The 20,720-nt window shown below is 40.3% G+C and overlaps 1 non-coding gene across 1 annotated transcript; it reads left to right on the top strand.

Moving 5' to 3' along the window:
- Window positions 1–357: 357 nt before the first annotated feature.
- Window positions 358–465, top strand: LOC130947022 (small nucleolar RNA R71). The gene has a single exon (XR_009072437.1). It is a non-coding gene; the product is annotated as a small nucleolar RNA R71 (small nucleolar RNA).
- The last annotated feature ends 20,255 nt before the right edge of the window (window positions 466–20,720 follow it).

Genomic DNA, 20,720 nt, shown 5'->3' with positions numbered 1-20,720 from the left:
GTTCTTAGGATCATAAGCTTCTTCAGATGAAGCATCCTTAGTACTGCTTGGTGCATTTTGCATTCCAGACAGACTTTGAGAAATCATATTGACTTGTTAAGTCAATATTTTGTTCTGAGCCAATATGGCATTCAGAGTATCAATCTCAAGAACTCATTTCTTCTAATTCGTCCCATTGTTCACAGGATTCCTTTCAGAAATGTACATGAAATGGTTATTTACAACCATTTCAATTAGTTCTTGAGCTTCTGTAGGCGTCTTCTTCAGATGAAGAGATCCTCCAGCAGAGCTATCCAAAGACATCTTGGACACTTCAGACAGACCATCATAGAAAATACCTATGATGCTCCATTCAGAAAGCATGTCAGAAGGACACTTTCTGATCAATTGTTTGTATCTTTCCCAAGCTTCATAGAGGGATTCTCCTTCCTTCTGTCTAAAGATTTGGACTTCCACTCTAAGCTTACTCAATTTTTGAGGTGGAAAGAACTTTGCCAAGAAGGCATTGACTAGCTTTTCCCAAGAGTTCAAGCTTTCTTTAGGTTGTGAATCCAACCATATCCTAGCTCTGTCTCTTACAGCAAAAGGGAATAGCATAAGTCTGTAGACCTCAGGGTCAACCCCATTAGTCTTGACAGTGTCACAGATTTGCAAGAATTTAGCTAAAAACTGATGAGGATCTTCCAATGGAAGTCCATGGAACTTGCAATTCTGTTGCATTAGAGAAACTAATTGAGGCTTAAGCTCAAAGTTGTTTGCTCCAATGGCAGGGATAGAGATGCTTCTCCCATATAAGTCGGGAGTAGGTGCAGTAAAGTCACCCAGCACCTTCCTTGCATTGTTGGCATTGTTGTTGTTTTCGGCTGCCATGGGTTCTTCTTCTTTGAAGATTTCTGTTAGGTCCTCTACAGAGAGTTGTGCCTTAGCTTCTCTTAGCTTTCGCTTTAAGGTCCTTTCAGGTTCAGGATCAGCCTCAACAAGAATACTTTTGTCTTTGCTCCTGCTCATATGAAAGAGAAAAGAACAAGAAAATATGGAATCCTCTATGTCACAGTATAGAGATTCCTTGCTGTGTCAGAGGAATAAAAAAATAGAAGGAAGAGGTAGAAGAATTCGAACTTATCAAGAAAGATGGAGTTCGAATTGTGCATTAAGGAGGAATGTTAGTCCATAAATAGAAGGATGTGAGAAGAGGGGAAGAAATTTTCGAAAATTAAGTAAAAGATTTTAAAAATATTTTGAAAAAAAAAACTTATTGATTTTCGAAAACTTAAGAGTGGAAAAAGAAATCAAGTGATTTTTGAAAAAGATTTTGAAATTAGAAAGTAAAAAGATATGATTGAAAACTATTTTGAAAAAGATGTGATTAAAAAGATATGATTTAAAAGTTATGGTTTTTTAAAAAGATGTGATGAGAAGATATGATTTGAAAAATAATTTAAAAAGATTTGATTTTGAAAATTGATGACTTGGCTAACAAGAAAAGATATGATTCAAACATTAAACCTTTCTCAACAGAAAAGGCAACATACTTGAAATGTTGAATCAAATCATTAATTGTTAGCAAGTATCTTTGAAAATGGAAAGAAATTGATTTTGAAAAAGATATGATTTGAAAAAGATTTGATTTTGAAAAATTTTGAAAACCTGAAAAAAAATTGAGTTAAAAACAAAATCTTCCCTCTTGTGCCATCCTGGCGTTAAACGCCCAGAATGGTATCCATTCTGGCGTTTAACGCCCAAAGCTCTACCCTTTTGGGCGTTAAACGCCCAACCAGGCACCCTGGCTGGCGTTTAAACGCCAGTTTGCCTTCTTCACTAGGCATTTTGAACGTCCAGTTTTTTCTGTATAATTCCTCTGCTGTATGTTCTGGATCTTCAATTCTCTGTATTATTGACTTGAAAAGACACAATTAAAAATTTTTTTTGGATTTTTAATGATGAGGAATAATCAAAATGCAACTAAAATCAAATAACAATGCATGCAAGACACCAAACTTAGCAGTTTGTATACTACTGACACTAACAAAATGAGAATGCATATGAGAAACACAAAAATGCTCAAGACAAGAGAATTTAAAGATCAGAGCAAGGAAATCATCAAGAACATCTTGAAGATCACTTAAGACACATGAATGAATGCAAGAAGAATAGAAACATGCAATTGACACCAAACTTAACATGAGACACTAGACTCGACAAGAAACATACAATATTTTTGGTTTTTATGATTTTGTAATTTTTTTGGATTTTTCGAAAATTAAGTGGAAAAGAAAATAAAGATATCAAAATTCTTAATGAGAATTCCATGAATCATACAATGTTAGTCTAAAGCTTTAGTCTAAAGGAATTAGACATGGCTAGCCAAGCTTCAGCAGAACATTGCATTCAAGAGCTAAATTAATGAGAATCAATCAGCTTTGGTGATGATAAGAACATCACCTTGAAACACTAGAATTCATTCTTAAGAACTCTGAAGAAAAAATACCTAATCTAAGCAACAAGATGAACCGTCAGTTGTCCATACTCGAAACAATCCCCGGCAACGGCGCCAAAAACTTGGTGCAGGAAATTGTGATGATCAATGGCGCCATCAACATGGTACGCTCAATTGCAATCTCAACTCTCTATCACAACTTCACACAACTAACCAGCAAGTGCACTGGGTCGTCCAAGTAATAAACCTTACGCGAGTAAGGGTCGATCCCACGGAGATTGTTGGTATGAAGCAAGCTATGGTCATCTTGTAAATCTCAGTCAGGCAGATTCAAATGGTTATGGATGATATATGAATAAAACATAAAATAAAGATAGAGATACTTATGTAATTCATTGGTGAGAATTTCAGATAAGCGTATGGAGATGCTTTGTCCCTTCCATCTCTCTGCTTTCCTACTGTCTTCATCCAATCCTTCTTACTCATTTCCTTGGCAAGCTGTATGTTGGGCATCACCATTGTCAGTGGCTACAGTCCCGTCCTCTCAGTGAAAATGTTCAACGCACCCTGTCACAGCACGGCTAATCATCTATCGGTTCTCAATCAGGTTGGAATAGAATCCATTGATTCTTTTGCGTCTGTCACTAACGCCCACCCTTCATGAGTTTGAAGCTCGTCACAGTCATTCAATCATTGAATCCTACTCAGAATACCATAGACAAGATTTAGACCTTCCAGATTCTCTTGAATGCCGCCATCAATTCTAGCTTATACCACGAAGTTTCCGATTAAGGGATCCAAGAGATATCCACTCAATCTAAGGTAGAACGGAGGTGGTTATCAGGCACACGTTCATAGGTGAGAATGATGATGAGTGTCACGGATCATCACATTCATCAAGTTGAAGAAAAAGTGATATCTTAGAACAAGAACAAGCTGAATTGAATAGAAGAACAATAGTAATTGCATTAATACTCGAGGTACAGCAGAGCTTCACACCTTAATCTATGGTGTGTAGAAACTCCACCGTTGAAAATACATAAGAACAAGGTCTAGGCATGGCCGAATGGCCAGCCCCCAAAACATGATCAAAAGATTCAAAGATCTAAAGATCTGATCTAAGAACTAGATGTCCAAAGATGATCCTCAGATCAAAAAATGATCTAAAGATGAAAATACAATAGCAAAAGGTCCTATTTGTAGAGAACTAGTAGCCTAGGGTTTACAGAGATGAGTAATGACATAAAAATCCACTTCCGGGCCCACTTGGTGTGTGCTTGAGCTGAGCATTGAAGCTTCTATGTGTAGAGACTTTTTTTGGAGTTAAACGCCAGCTTTTATGCCAGTTTGGGCGTTTAACTCCCATTCTTGTGCCAGTTCCAGCGTTTAACGCTGGGCAGTTTTGAGCTGATTTGGAACGCCAGTTTGGGCCATCAAATCTCGGGAAAAGTATGGACTATTATATATTGCTGGAAAGCCCAGGATGTCTACTTTCCAACGTCGTTGAGAGCGCGCCAATTGGGCTTCTGTAGCTCCAGAAAATTCACTTCGAGTGCAGGGAGGTCAGAATCCAACAGCATCTGCAGTCCTTTTCAGCCTCTGAATCAGATTTTTGCTCAGGTCCCTCAATTTCAGCCAGAAAATACTTGAAATCACAGAAAAACACACAAACTCATAGTAAAGTCTAGAAAAGTAAATTTTAACTAAAAACTAATAAAAATATACTAAAAACTAACTAAAACACACAAAAAACATACTAAAAATAATGCCAAAAAGCGTATAAATTATCCGCTCATCAGGCAGTCTCACGCTGCCGATCTTATGGGGCTGCTCCACGGACATCAAGGACGACTAGAACAACTGGAACAAGAACTGGAACGACATCGAGAAGCGGCGAAAAACATAAGGAGAGAAGTCGAGCGACGAAAAGAGCTTGAAGAAAAGCTCGTAAGTTTAGAATTCAATCTCCGAGGTAGGAGCTCTCTTATTGATCGAGAAGATACCCCTTTGGGGGGAGAAGACCCGTTCAGTGAAGACATCATGAGGGCAAAAGTTCCAAGGAACATCAAAAGCCCTGACATGGATCGATCTGTACGACGGGACTACTGACCCAAAGCATCACCTGAGTAACTTCAAAAGTCGGATGTATCTAGCCAATGCCTCTGATGCTACCCACTGCAAAGCCTTTCCAATGACTTTGACAAAGGTGGTGATGAAGTGGTTCGATAGCCTTCCCCCAAGGTTGGTCACCAGCTTCGATGACCTCTCGTGTAAATTCCTTATGCGGTTCTCAATTTAGAAGGACAAAGTCAAGCACGCGCCTAGTCTCCTAGGAGTAAAACAGGAGATCGGAGAACTGCTGAGAGACTACATGGAAAGGTTCAACAAGGCATGCCTAGAAATTCAAGACCTGCCTACAGAAGCAGTGGTCATGGGCCTAGTAAATGGATTCCGAGAAGGCCCATTCTCTCAGTCTATCTCGAAAAGGCATCCGACTTCTTTGAGCGATGTACAAGAAAGAGTAGAAAAGTACATCAATATGAAAGAAAATGTCAAACTATGAGAACCAAGCTGGCAATTTGGGCACCCTATCTCGTTGAAGGAAAATGAGAGGGAGCCCAAGAAAAGAAAGAAAAAATCGGGTCGGAAAGGCCCAAAAGATATCATTCTTACACTCCTCTACGAGTTTCCCTAGTCGATATTTACAGGAAAATTTGCCACGCTGAAAAGCTACCTCCTCCTCGGCTTATCAAGAACAAAAAGGGGGAGGAGTCCTAGCGAATATTGTGAATATCATAAGTTATATGGGAACTCTACCAATTATTGTTACGACTTAAAGAATGTGATAGAAAAGCTGGCCAGGGAAGGTCGGCTTGACAAATATCTCATGGAAAGGTCAGACAATCATGTAAAAAGAAAACGAGATGAGAAAGATCAGAGAGATCCTCCACCACGGACCCCGGAACGACATATACATATGATCTCGGGAGGGTTTGTTGGAGGAGGACTCACAAAATCATCTCGTAAAAGACATTTGAAGAAAGTTTACTTGGTCGGGAACGAACTACCCGACCTCCCAACCATCTGTTTCACCAAAGAAGACGGGCAAGGTATTGTCCCCGGACATGACGATCTGGTGGTAATTACCATGATTCTCGCCAATGCTCATCTATACAGAACCTTGGTCGATCAAGGGATCTTAGCAGACATCCTCTTCAAACCAACATTTGACAAGTTGGGATTGGACGAAAAGGAGTTAAGGTCATACCTTGACACTCTCTTCGGACTGGGGGACGCACCAATAAAACCACTAGGCTTCATACCCTTGCATATAACTTTTGGAAAGGGAATGAAATCCAAAACTCTAAGCATCGATTTCATCGTCTTCGATGTGGGCTCGGCCTATAACGCCTTGATAGGTAGAACAACCCTAAATCGGCTTGGAGCAGTGGTATCTACCCCCCATCTTTACATGAAATTTCCAACACAAGAGGAAATTGCAACCATCAGAGGAGATCAGAAGCTGGCCAGAAAGTGTTACAATGAAAGCCTAAGCCTGAAGGGTAAAGGCAATGAAATGAACACTATTGAGCTCAGAGGCATCCGAGTTAAAGAAGAGTTGTGACCACAGTCCGGAGGGAAGACCAAAGAAGTTTAGATCGGGAAAGAGGAAGGAAAAAATACTAACATAGGAGCTAACTTGAAAGGAGATTTGAAGCAGAAGCTGATAAGGCTCTGATAAACCACTATTTTATGGTTTATATTATGTATAATTATGTGGTTTTATCAGGATCCTTACCCACTTATTCATTAATTTAGCATGCATTTATATTTCCTTCCTGGAATTATTACATAGTTGAAAACTGCTTCTTAGAGACTTTTTATTATGCATTTTAGTTCTCCTTTATCCCATTCGATGCCGTGATCTGTGTGTTAAGTGTTTTAGGCTTTATAGGGCATGGATGAATTGGAGATTGGAAGGGAAGCTAGCAAAAATGGAAGGAACACAAGAAATTGAGGAGACAACCAGCGAGAAGTGACGCGGCCGCATGGCTCACGAGTTCGCGCGGAAGAGGAGAAATCGCAGCGGCGCGGCCGCATGGCTCACGCATTCGCGCGGAAAGGAAAAGCACAAGTGAAGCGAAGGCGTGGACAACGCGAACGCGTGGCGCGGAAAAACGCGAATGACGCGTCCGCATGGATGACGCGATCGCGTGACATGCGCGATCTGCATAATCTGCAGATTTTGCTGGGAGCGATTTTGGGCCCTGTTTTGACCCAGTTCTCGGCCCAAAACAGCAGACTAGAACCAGAGATCATGCAGAAACGAAGAACAACATTCATTATACACAGTTTTTAGTTTTTAGATCTAGTTTTACTCCTCCCCTAGGTTTTCTATCTACACAATTTGATACTTTTAGGATTTTTATTTTTTCTACTACTTTTGCATTGGGATATTGAGAAGAGTTATTTCCTCATCAAGACTTCGTCATTCTAGTTCGTTTTCTTAACTTGGTTTATTTCTTCCATGTTCCTTGCCTTGTTCAATTTTGTCATTGGAATAATTTTATGATTATTTAATACAAGAATTATTTCTTTCATTTTAATCCATTTCACCTTCCAATAATCATGTCTTCTTTTGATTCCCTTTCATATGTTATGGATTTATCATTCACAATGAGCGAGTAGTTCCCTAACTTGATGGGGAGTTGATTGAAAGGAACCAATTGAGTTGGAAGGCTTAAAAGAAAGATTGTAATTGGGTTTACTGTTGGATTGCCTTCTAGTCACTAACACCAATCCCTTTTAATTAAGTGGGTTGCAACTTGTGAACAGACGTAGCATTCCAACTTGTTTGACTTTCCTTTGCCTAGTAAAGGATAACCAAACAGAATAACTTTTAATTATCAATTAATCTTGAAAGCATTCCAACTATAATAGGGACTCCAACTAATCAACTCCCAGTCAAGGCTTTTATTTACATTGTTCAAATTTATCAATTTAATTTCCTGTTATTCAACTCAAACCTTTTTGAAAACATCTGATTAATAAAACAACACACCTTCCTGCAACTCGTTGGGAGACGACCTGGGATTCATACTCCCAGTATTTAAAATTTGAATTTCTGTGACATATTTCTAAATTGATAAGTGGATTTCCGGTGAGTTAAGAACTATACTTGCAACGTACACATTTTAAGAATTTTTTAATTCACCAATTTCCGCATCATCAATTTTTGGCGCCGTTGCCGGGGAGTTGCAACAGTGTGTTAATTTATTGATTGGTATTTATTTCTATTGCAATTTTTTCTTTTCATTCTTTCACTATGAACTGCACGTTTCTTTCGTTAAATGACGCATTCGCTTCCTGATCCAAGCTTGCCAGCATTTGATCTTGAAATTGAAAGAACTCTTTCGCATATAAGGCGAGCTAGGCGTAGGCGACTCCTCTTTGAGGACGAACCTGAACCGTCATTTAAGGAAGAAACAACCCCTCTTTCTACTGATCCAATTCATTTACGTGCAGGTGACATGGCAGCACCCAGAAGAGTCACCATCCAAGAGGAAGAAGCCCCTGATTTTATGCTCCAACCATTCCAGGCGCACCACCCAGCAGTAGCTGTAGATTTTGAAATAAAATCTTCACTACTCAACTTGATGCCCAAATTTCATGGCTTACCTGCTCAAGAGCCTATCAAGCATCTCAGGGATTTCCAGACCACTTGCTCTACTGTTAAGCGTGACGGAGCTGATGAAATCTCTATTCTACTAAATGCCTTCCCGTTTTCTCTGGAAGGAAAGGCAAGAGAGTGGTACTACCCTCAGCCCAGAGAAACTATTTCCAACTGGGATACACTTAGGAGCGAATTTTTAGATAAATTGTTTCCAGCTGAAATTGCTGATAAGCTAAGGAAGGACATGTCTATGATCGTCCAGGACGAATCTGAGACCCTCTATGAATACTTGGAACGCTTCAATACACTTCGAAATGCATGTCCCCATTATATGATTGACAAGATAGTCTTACTCGGTTACTTTAAACAGGGTCTGAGACCTCAAGATAGGACCACACTGGAAGGTGCTTGCAATGGTTCTATGAAAAAGCACAAGACTACGGACGAAGCATGGCAATTGATCAAAGACTTAGCTGACTCTACTAGGAATCATAGGCAGAGACAAAGTCGGTCAAGAGCTGTTGCAGAGGTATCCACTAATACAGAGACTACCGCTATAGCCTAGAATCTATGTGAAATTACTAACTTGCTGAAGCAGATTCAACTGAATCAACAACAATCTCAGCAAGTTCAGCCTTCTCCACCACAGCACAGCCAGCAGTTAGTCCCACAAAGAGTGTGCGACATCTGTGCAGATTATAGTCACTATACCAATGAGTGTCCGCAGCTCCAACCAGAAGACAATATTGTAGCCGCCACTCACAACTTTTATGACCGCCCCAATCAAGGGTACAATCAAGGTGGCAACTACAACCAAGGATGACAGGATAATTCTAACCAAGACTGGAGAGACAATTCTAACCTGGGTTGGAGGGACAATTCTAACAGAGGAGGCAGAGATAACAATGAAAATCAGAGGTGGAATAACAATAACAACAGGCAGCAGAATCAACCTTACAGAGCACCTCATTTAAGACAACCTCAAGCCCCTCAGCAAACCTCTCAGACCACTAGCATCTCTTCATCCCCTAATGTTGACTTACTACAAGCCATTGATCAGAGACATCAGGCTACGGAAGAAATTATTAAAGCAACTCTGAATACTTTCGCTTCTACTTTATAAACTCTTGTCTCACAGATGGGATCAACGCAAAATTCCAGTAACCAGTCCTCAAGCTCTGGTGGACTCCCCTCTCAACCATTCCCTAACCCAAAGGGTGGTATTAATGCCATCACCCTAAGGTCTGGAACCACACTGCAGGAGAGAAGTCAGGAGGAGCCAAGCCCACCAGAATACGCCTCATCTGAAGAGGTTGTGGAATTAGAAGATGTTGAAGAGGAAGAGGACATACAGGACATAGCTGAGAGAGAAGAAGCTCAATCACAGGAGAAAGCACCAAAAGGCGCAGACACTGCAGAAAATACCACTCCCATTCCATTTCCACAACTTGCAAGGAAGCCCAGGAAGCAGTTGGAACCTGACCCCAAGATGGTAGAAATCTTCAAAAAGGTTGAGGTAACTGTTCCCCTTTTTGATGTCATTCAACAGGTACCTAAATATGCAAAGTTTCTAAAATATTTATGTATACATAAGGACAAAATTAATGAATTAGAAACTATTCCTTTAGGAAGTTCCATATCTGCTTTAATGGGAAGTTTACCTGAAAAATGTATTGACCCAGGTGACAAACCCCAATTTGACGGTTTATTTTGTATTGAATTTAGAGTATTTTGATAACCTTTTGTCACATTTAGCCTATGAATTAGCATGGTTTTGTTATCTCTCCCGTATTTGTGCTTAAGTGTAAAAACATGCTTTTTAAGCCTTATTTTGATATTTTAATTCATCCTTGATTCCATAAGATGCCTTGATGTGTTTGCTAGTAATATCAGGATGAAATAGGCTAGGCATGGATCAAAGAAAGCAAGGAAGGAAGCATGCAAGTGGAGAGAAGCACAAAAAGCCAAAGAATTGATCTCGGCCAAGCACGCGTACGCGCACAAGGCGCTCGCGCGCACATCGCAGAATTAGCCAGGGACGCGCACGCGCATCGTGCACGCACGCGTCGTAGTCCGCACGTGATTCTTTTATTGCAACACGTGCCTGGCAATTTTGGAAGGTTTCAGCAACCAACTTTGGCGCCAAAATGCATATAAGAGCCAAGGATTGAAGGGGATTGACACACATTCACTTCCATAAACTCATTTTACAAGTTTTTAGATATTTTTTTAGTTAGTTACATTTGTAGAAAAAAAAACTCCAACTTCTCTCTAGGATTCATCTTCATTTTCTCAATTCTCAACCATTTCTTGGTGAGATCTATTGCAACTCTCACTTTACTTTGTTCATGTTGTAGATCCTCTTCTCTAATCTCAATTAGTGTTTGTAATTGTTCAATTCTCATAGGTCTTAGATTTAGTTTTGTTGTTGTGGATTCTATTAATTCATTGAAGATCTCATTTTCATTGTTATTCATTGTTGATTGTTGTTAATCTCTTGTGTTGAATTGCTTTGATTCCAAATCTCTTCTCAATTTTACTATGTCTTTCATTCTTGCCCTCCAAATATTTGCGAAAATGCCAACTTTAGATATGGAGTAGTATCCCCTCACTTGGCCTAGTGGTTGAGTCATTGGAGACACTTGAATAATGGATGTCAATTGTTGATTAAGAATTGAGAATTGCTAATTGACTTAGAGTGCACTAAAGCTAGACTTCCCTAGGGTAAGACTAGGACTTGTGACTCAAGTTAGTTACTTTTACTTGACTTTCCTCTATAATAAGGGGTTAACTAAGTAAAGCAACACTCCTTTGTCATCACAATTGAAGGAAGCTATAGTGATGGAACTTCCAATGTTCCACCTTGGCCAAGGTTTTTTAATACTGATTGATTGTTGTTTTCTTTTATTAGCACTTTTATGCCACACTCTTCAAGCCACAAAAGACCACTTAACCAATAACATGCATCCTTGTAGCATTCCTAGGGAAGAACGACTCGGGACTAATACTCTCGGTTATAGATTGTAGATTTGTTTGATGATGGATTTTGTGTCGGTTTAGACTATACTACGACTGATTACTTGATAATTTCTATACCGGCAAAAATTCATTCATCACCAGGTCCTTGTATAGTTAGTTGCACTATTGGTGGTGTAGTAATTTATGATTGCATGTGTGATTTGGGAGTATGTGTTAGTATTATGCCTTTATCTGTATATGATGTTTTAAGGCTCCCTCCCTTAAAAAGGTCGGCAGCTCGTTTTGTGTTGGCAGATAAAAGCATTATTACAGTAGCTGGAGTTGCTAAAGATGTTTTAGTAAACATTAAAGGGCTCACATTTCCCACTGATTTCTATATCTTGGAGATGCCCAATAATGACTCAGATAAGCCATCATCAATCCTACTTGGCAGACCATTCCTGAAGACATCAAGATTCAAGTTGGATACTTTCTCAGGAACATATTCTTTTGAAGTAGATGGCCGAATAGTAATCTTCAATTTGAATGGAGTCACAAACAACTCTCCAGAAGATCATTCCATCTTCCAGTGCGATGTCATAGATGAAGCTGTAGCTGAAATTCACCAGGAAGAGCTGGAAGAAAAGTACGCAGAACAAAGTCCAAGTGTGGGGACTCTATTAACTAACAATAAGGACACTTCTGAACTTTCACAAGCTCCAGACAACCCAGAGCCTGCCCATGACCAAAAGATTGAATTGAAACCTCTCCCTCCACATCTCAAATACGCTTATCTTGAAGAAGGGCAGAAGTTTCCAGTTATTATTGCACAATATCTCACTCCTGAACAGGAAGAGCAGCTACTTAATGTGCTGAGGAAACACAAGAAAGCAATTGGGTGGAGTTTGGCAGACATCGTAGGCATCAACCCTCAAGTATGTGAGCACAGAATATTTTTAGAGGAAAGAGCAAGACCTGTCCGCCAACCCCAGAGAAGACTGAATCCCACTATTTTGGAAGTTATCAAAAAGGAAGTGACCAGACTATTGGAAGCAGGTATCATTTATCCCATTTCAGACAGTAAATGGGTTAGCCCAGTACAAGTGGTGCCCAAGAAGTCTGGAGTCACTACAGTGAAGAACGAGCATGGAGAGCTCATATCGACTAGAGTACAGAACACTTGGAGAGTCTGCATTGATTACAGGCGTCTCAACCAAGCTACTCGCAAGGATCACTACCCTCTTCCATTCATTGATCAAATGCTAGATCGCCTGTCAGGTAAATCACATTATTACTTTTTAGATGGTTACACAGGTTATTTCCAGATTCATATAGCTCATGAGGATCAGGAAAAGACTACTTTTACATGTCCTTTTGGGACTTATGCTTATAAGAGAATGCCCTTTAGCTTGTGCAATGCACCAGCTACTTTTCAGAGGTGCATGATGAGTCTTTTTTCTGATCTCATTGAGGACTGTATGGAAGTTTTTATGGATGATTTTAGCGTTTATGGTGATTCTTTTAGCCTTTGCTTAGATGGATTATCTAGAGTATTAGATAGATGTGTCAATACAAACCTTGTATTGAATTTTGAAAAATGTCATTTTATGGTTAAACAAGGGATTGTATTAGGACATATTGTATCTAATACTGGTATTTCTGTAGACCCAGCAAAGGTGAATGTTATTTCCAGTTTACCTTACCCCTCCTCTGTGAGGGAAGTCCGTTCGTTCCTTGGCCATGCAGGTTTTTACAGGAGATTTATTAAGGACTTCAGTAAGGTAGCACTTCCCTTATCCAAATTGCTGCAGAAGGATATTGAGTTCGAGTTCAGTGGAAATTGTAAGCAAGCGTTCGATAAGCTGAAGACCAACCTGACTCAAGCTCCCAATGTAAGAGGACCAAACTGGAGCCAGCCATTTGAAATCATGTGCGATGCTTCCAACCATGCAGTAGGAGCAGCGCTGGCTTCGTGTGAAGGTAAGGATCCTTTTGTTATTGCTTATGCGTCTAAAACTTTAGACGCTGCCCAGTCCAATTATACTACTACTGAGAAAGAGCTTCTTGCTATTGTTTTTGCTCTGGATAAATTTCGAGCTTATCTACTTGGTACTAGAGTAGTAGTGTATTCGGACCATGCAGCTTTGAAGTATCTATTAGCGAAAAAGGAGTCCAAACCAAGGCTCATACATTGGATATTGCTTTTACAAGAATTTGAGTTAGAAATAAAGGATAGGAGTGGTAATCAGAATCTAGTGGCAGACTACTTGAGTCGTCTTGAGCACAATAAGGATGATTCTACTCCTATAGATGATAATTTTCCATTTGATAACCTGCAAGCAGTATCTGAGGTAGCACTTTGGTATGCACCTGTAGCTAATTATCTAGTTAGCCGCACATTTCCTCCACATTTTTCTAAGCATCAAAGGGACAAGCTGAAAAGCGAGTCTAAATATTATATATGGGATGACCCATATTTGTAGAGATGTGGTGTTGATTAGGTAATTAGACGTTGTGTACCTCAATCAGAATTCCAGTCCATTTTGGAGGCCTGTCACTCATCTGAGAGTGGAGGACATTTTGGCCCTCAAAGAACAGCTAGAAAGATCTTAGACTGTGGATTCTGGTGGCCTACTCTTTTTAGAGACGCTGCTGAGTTTTGTAGATCTTGTCTTCCATGCCAAAAATTTGGAAATATATCCAGGAGGGATGAGATGCCTCAACCATTTATGCTTTTTTGTGAAATTTTTTATGTTTGGGGCATTGACTTCATGGGTCCGTTCCCAAATTCTAATGGTCAATTTTATATATTATTAGCTGTGGATTATGTTTCCAAGTGGGTGGAAGCAATTCCCACCCGCATGATGATGCTAACACGTTTCTTTGTGAGAAACCATATTATTGCCGCTTTGGATCACCACGAGCAATCGTGAGCGATCAAGGCACCCATTTCTGTTAACAGGATTGATGAAGAAGCATGGGATAATCATAAGGTCGCAACAGCATACATCCTCAGACCAATGGACAAGCCGAGGTGTCAAACAGAGAGATAAAGCGTATCTTGCAGAAGATAGTCAAACCTCACAGAAAAGACTGGAGCACCAGGCTACAAGATGCACTATGGGCATACAGGACAGCATACAAAACACCCATTGGAATGAGCCCTTTCTGCTTAGTTTATGGAAAAGCTTGTCATCTCCCAGTTGAAGTAGAGCACAGAGCCTTTTGGGCAGTCAAGGAGTGCAACATGGTAATTGAGCAAGCTGGAGCTGAAAGGAAGTTGCAACTGCAAGAACTGGAGAGCCTTCGCCTAGAAGCTTATGAGAACTCAAGAATATACAAGAAAAAGATAAAGGCTGTACATGATCAGCACATTAGGAGGAAAGAGTTCCAACCTGGGAATTTATTCCTCCTTTACAAATCTCGACTAAGACTCATGCCAGGCAAGTTGAGATCGAAATGGGAAGGTCCATACAGAGTAGAGAAGGCCGAACCATACGGAGTTTATCACCTAAGCCACCCTTCACGCTCTGAACTTATTAAAGTTAATGGACAACGTCTGAAGCTGTACCATGGAGAGAAGCTGCAGAAAAATAAGGAGCTTGAGATCTTCCTCTTGGAAGATCCCCACAAGCCAGAAGATTGAGCTACTGGAGTGTCCAACTTACGGACGTTAAAGCAAAGTGCTAGGTGGGAGACAACCCACCATGGTATGATCGTTCTTTTCTTTTTATCTTTAGTTTTTCCTAATCAATAACTCTTCTCTTTATTAGCGCCTTCATGCATCTGCATTCGCACTTTTTATATATAAAAAAAAGAAGCTGCGCGACGCGACCGCATCAGCGACGCGTCTGCGTCACAGGAAGAGGTGAGATAATAAAAAGCATACAGAGAGTCACACCGGAGCGTGGCTGGAGGCGTGCCAATGGCACAAATCATCCCACGCGACCGTGTCACGGACGCATCCGTGTCACATGGGATTCCTGGCCTTCCACGCGATCGCATGCCCCACGCGGCCGCGTGCCCTGGATTTCGACGTAAAAGGATGCACAACCAATTATTGTGCTGGAGTGGTACTGGAATGGTGCTGAACGCACAATTCTACCCACATGGCCGCGTGACCCACGCGACCGCGTCACATGCCTCTAAAAAGCCCACTCACGCGATCGCATGCCCCACGCGATCGCGTCACCCCAATTTTGGCAAATTTATCAATTTGAACAGAGAGTTGTGCAGCCGCGAGGCTGTACTCGCGCTAGAAGCACAATATGGGTGACGCGACCACATGACTGACGTGACCGCGTCACCTACCTTACAGCGCAATCACGCGAACGCGTGCTCCACGCGGCCGCGTCGCTTGCGCCGCACAGCTCCACCAAAACTGCCAAATTATCTTATCTTTCTCTCCTCTAAATCCTAATTTTTCTTTTCCCTCCTTATTTCCCCCTTCTCCCTTCTCCCTTCTACCCCACCCTTCACTCTCTCTTTCTCTCACCTCCATTAACAAGGTTTTCTTTTCTTTCCTCCTTCTTCTCTTTTTATCATTATTCTTATTTTAGATGTTATTTTCTTTTCTTTCCTTTTTCTTTTCTTTATCATTATTTTCTTTCTTCTTATTTCCTCTTTACATGGTGCTAGTATATTTATTTGAGACACCATTCCTCATTATTTGCTTGTGGATTATTGTAATTTGTTTGGCACTTATATCTTATACTAAAAAAAAGGGATTGCTTGCATGTTTACTTTAATACTTTCTATGCCTTATTTACCATGCATGCTATGTGTTTGTGAAAAGGCCGATATGGCATCATGCACTTTTCTACATTATCCTATTCTACTACTCCATGCATGTTTTTCACAAAATTCCTTTACTATTTTATTAATCCAATTTAATTTCCAATACAAATTGTTAATTTGTTACGACTTGATGCTTGATCTATGCTACTCATGCCCTTGCCGGCATGCCAATAATCATCTTGCATCTACTTCCCTTTTTGTGCACCTACCCTATTTCCTTTCTTGATCTTTTCACATGTTGTCTAGACCATGTGTTTATTTCATTCATCTTCACCGTGCACTGTTTATTACCCACTCCATCTCCTTCCTTGCTTTGTTTCTTTGGATCTAACTTACTTTCTCTTCCCTTTTTCAGAATGGCCACCAAGAAAGGCAAAGAGAAGGCTACCCCTAAACCCCCAGCAAGGAAAGGAACGAAGAGAGCATTAGTGGCAGAACCTTCTTCAACTGCAGTCAAGTCCTCAACAAGGAGAATTAAAAGGATTATCAAGGTTGATGAAAAGGAACGAGCCTTCCCAGCCAAGGACACTGCACGATTCCCAAATCGTTACTGTGAGCAGATGTTTCCTATTCTGGCAGCTCGAAATTATAACAACGAACACCTTCTTATCCTTCCGCCTCATATCGCTAAATTTGTTGAGCCACAAATTGCGCATAGACACTGGAGATTTTTACTGAGACAGCCACGACAGGTTAATCTTTCTTAGGTTGTTGAGTTCTACTCCAACTTCCACCTGCCGACTCTGCAGTCCATCTATTTATGCCAGAAACAAGTCCCCATTACAGAAGAAGCCATACAGCAGGCCCTAGATCTCCCACCTGCTCCAGAAGGATTGGACGCTTTTCAGAAAGCCGCAACCAAGCGCCAGACATACACTTTTGACTGGGACGCTGTTCTCAGAGTTATTGCTCGCCCTGGCAGCAAATGGATCTTCGGATACCATCGTTCCCGTCCTAAGGGAATCTCGGCTTCCGCCCTTACCTTAGAGGCTTACGTATGGGCACAGATCATGTCCCATTACGTCTTCCCGAGTACTCATGAGTCCTCCTTCACCGCAGACATGGCCGTTCTACTATGGTGCATCCTCACAGACCAGCCTCTCAATTTACCGCGACATATCCGGAATGCTATGGAACATGTGCAGATTGCGGGCAACCTACCTTTTCCCGCATTGGTCTCTGATCTCATCTCAGCAGCCGGAGTATCCTACAGAGCTGGGGACACCAACGCCATTCTTCCACGGGATGATCAATATGTTTCTAACGGAAAATATCTCAGGCCACCACTTGCCACTACCAGCCAGTCCACAAAGGATGCTACAGCTCCTCCACCATCTACCAGTCAACTGCTACATCAGATACTGAAGCGGTTGGACCAACATGAAAAAAAAGCAAAGCTCCGTGAGCGCCGCAACCAACGCCGATTCAAACACCTTAGGGAGCTGCTTCGAGGAGATTGCAGAGACTCAGACACCCCGGACTCCACGTCCTTCACCAGCACAGGGAGCCAGGACGGCCCCGACTGTGGAGACACTGCCACCAGCCCACCATTGTTCCTGACAGATGGCACCGAGGACGGTGCAAAGCCTTAAGTGTGGGGAGGTCAGTCAGTACCTGACTTCCGGAGGTAAATTCTCTTCCCTAGCACCAATAAATTAGGATATTTTAGTTAGATTTTCTTTTTCTTAGAATAGGTTAGTTGCATGCATGTTCTACTTGATTGAAAAGATAATAAGTGTCTTCTAAAAAAATATATCTTTAGAACAAAATTTTACTAATTCTGATCCTAATTTTTAGGATAAATCTGCTTGAAGTTGTATTTGGAACATGATTTTTGAGCTAAAGAACACACAACCTGTGAAAAATTTGAGCCTTTTTTGCATGGTTACATTATTTAACCATAATTATTTTATTCTTGTGTGTTTACTTCTCTATGATTGTAATCTATATTTTGTCTCATCCTATATGTCCAATAGTTATTATGTTTATATGCTTGCATGTGATTGAGGCCATTATTTGTTTAAACTCACTTATCCAAATTAAGCCTACCCTTTTTAAATTACCTTTGTTAACCACTTTGAGCCTTAAAATCCCATTTGTTTTGTATTTTACCACATTACTAGCCTTAAGCGGAAAAATAATTGTATATCCCAAATTGAATCTTTGGTTAGCTTAAGATAGAATTGTGTATGCTAGTTAAGTATGGGAATTTGTGGGAACAAAAATTATTAAGGGAATGCGTCATGATAATATAATGGGAATTTGGGTACCTACTCATGTGAAGTTATAAGAATTACAACTCTATGTGCATCGATAAGCATGAATAAGGGGACAAAATTACCCCAATGTTAAATTAAAAATTCGAAAGGTCAATGCACATATGCCAAAAAATAATAATATATTTGATACATGAGTATGGAAAGTAAAAGGAAATTCTGGGTAGCTAGGTATGAATTCTAAAGTTGTATAAAATATATAGGTTGGGTTAAAGCTGGGTTAATTAAAGATTCAATTTATAAGCTCATTTAACCATATATATATATATCCCTATCCTTACCTTGGCCCCATTACAACCTTAAAAAGACCTCATGATGTTTGCATTGGCATATTAACTATTGTTGATTGGTTAGGAGAAAAACAAAAGTTAGAGAGCATAATTAGAGAAGGATAGATTGATTACCCTATACACTTGAGGGATTAGAGCGTATATATCATCAGTGAGGGTTCTATGCTTAAATTTTCATGTTCCCTACTTTCATGAGTTATCTTCTTGCACTTTTATCTGTTTTACTGTATAGTGATAGAATTAATGGAATTTGATTTGTAATTGTTTGAAGAGCTTATTTACTTTTGATCAAGTGAGCAAGAATCATATAGTTGCATTCATATATAGGTTGCATTGCATTGCGTGAGTTTCTACATGTTCATACTTATTTATCTTATCTCCTTCAATTAAGCATGAGGACATGCTAATATTTAAGTGTGGGGAGGTTGATAAACCACTATTTTATGGTTTATATTGTGTATAATTATGTGGTTTTATCATGATCCTTACCCACTTATTCATTAATTTAGCATGCATTTATATTTCCTTCCTGGAATTATTACATGGTTGAAAACTGCTTCCTAGAGACTTTTTATTATGCATTTTAGTTCTCCTTTATCCCATTCGATGCCGTGATCTGTGTGTTAAGTGTTTCAGGCTTTATAAGGCATGGATGAATTGGAGATTGGAAGGAAAGCTAGCAAAAATAGAAGGAACACAAGAAATTGAGGAGACAACCAGCGAGAAGTGATGCGGCCGCATGGCTCACGCGTTCGCGCGGAAGAGGAGAAATCGCAGCGGCGCGGCCGCATGGCTCACGCATTCACGCAGAAAGGAAAAGCACAAGTGACGCGGAGGCGTGGACGACGCGAACGCGTGGCGCGAAAAAACGCGAATGACGCGTCCGCATGGATGACGCGATCGCGTGACATGCGCGATCTGCATAATCTGTAGATTTTGCTGGGGGTGATTTTGGGCCCTGTTTTGACCCAGTTCTCGGTCCAGAACAGCAGACTAGAACCAGAGAACATGCAGAAACGAAGAACAACATTCATTCTACACAGTTTTTAGTTTTTAGATCTAGTTTTACTCCTCCCTAGGTTTTCTATCTACACAATTTGATACTTTTAGGATTTTTATTTTTTCTACTACTTTTGCATTGGGATATTGAGAAGAGTTATTTCCTCATCAAGACTTCGTCATTCTAGCTCGTTCTCTTAACTTGGTTTATTTCTTCCATGTTCCTTGCGTTGTTCAATTTTGTCATTGGAATACTTTTATGATTATTTAATACAAGAATTATTTCTTTCATTTTAATCCATTTTACCTTCCAATAATCATGTCTTCTTTTGATTCCCTTTCATATGTTATGGATTTATCATTCACAATGAGCGAGTAGTTCCCTAACTTGATGGGGAGTTGATTGAAAGGAACCAATTGAGTTGGAAGGCTTAAAAGAAAGATTGTAATTGGGTTTACTGTTGGATTGCCTTCTAGTCACTAACACCAATCCCTTTTAATTAAGTGGGTTGCAACTTGTGAACAGACATAGCATTCCAACTTGTTTGACTTTCCTTTGCCTAGTAAAGGATAACCAAACAAAATAACTTTTAATTATCAATTAATCTTGAAAGCATTCCAACTATAATAGGGACTCCAACTAATCAACTTCCAGTCAAGGCTTTTATTTACATTGTTCAAATTCATCATTTAATTTCCTGTTATTCAACTCAAACCTTTTTGAAAACATCTGATTAATAAAACAACACACCTTCCTGCAACTCGTTGGGAGACGACCTGGGATTCATACTCCCAGTATTTAAAATTAGAATTTCTGTGACATATTTCTAAATTGATAAGTGGATTTCCGGTGAGTTAAGAACTATACTTGCAACGTACACATTTTAAGAATTTTTTAATTCACCAATTTCTGCATCATCAGGCTCCTACAAGAAAATTCCGACCTCTTCGCTTGGAAAGCTTCCGACATGCCCAGGATAGATCCCGAGCTCATAGCGCATAAATTGTTAATGTACCCAGGATCCCGACCAGTTCAACAGAGAAGACGGAAGCTCGGTCCTAAACGGGCTCAAGTGGTCGAAGAACAAATACAAGCCCTTTTAGAGGCCGGCTTTATCAGAGAAGTTAAGTACCCGCCTGGCTGGCAAACATGGTGCTAGTCAAGAAGCAGAACGGCAAGTAGAGGATGTGCGTTGACTACACCAACTTGAATAAGGCGTGTCCAAAAAACCCATATCTTCTTCCAAATATTGATACACTAGTAGATTCTAGCTCGAAATACCAATACT

The sequence above is a fragment of the Arachis stenosperma genome, chromosome 8 (genome assembly GCF_014773155.1).
Source record: "Arachis stenosperma cultivar V10309 chromosome 8, arast.V10309.gnm1.PFL2, whole genome shotgun sequence".
NCBI classification, from domain to species: domain Eukaryota; kingdom Viridiplantae; phylum Streptophyta; class Magnoliopsida; order Fabales; family Fabaceae; genus Arachis; species Arachis stenosperma.
Note: the sequence above shows the minus strand (reverse complement) of the source record. Positions and strands in the feature narration are given on the sequence as shown.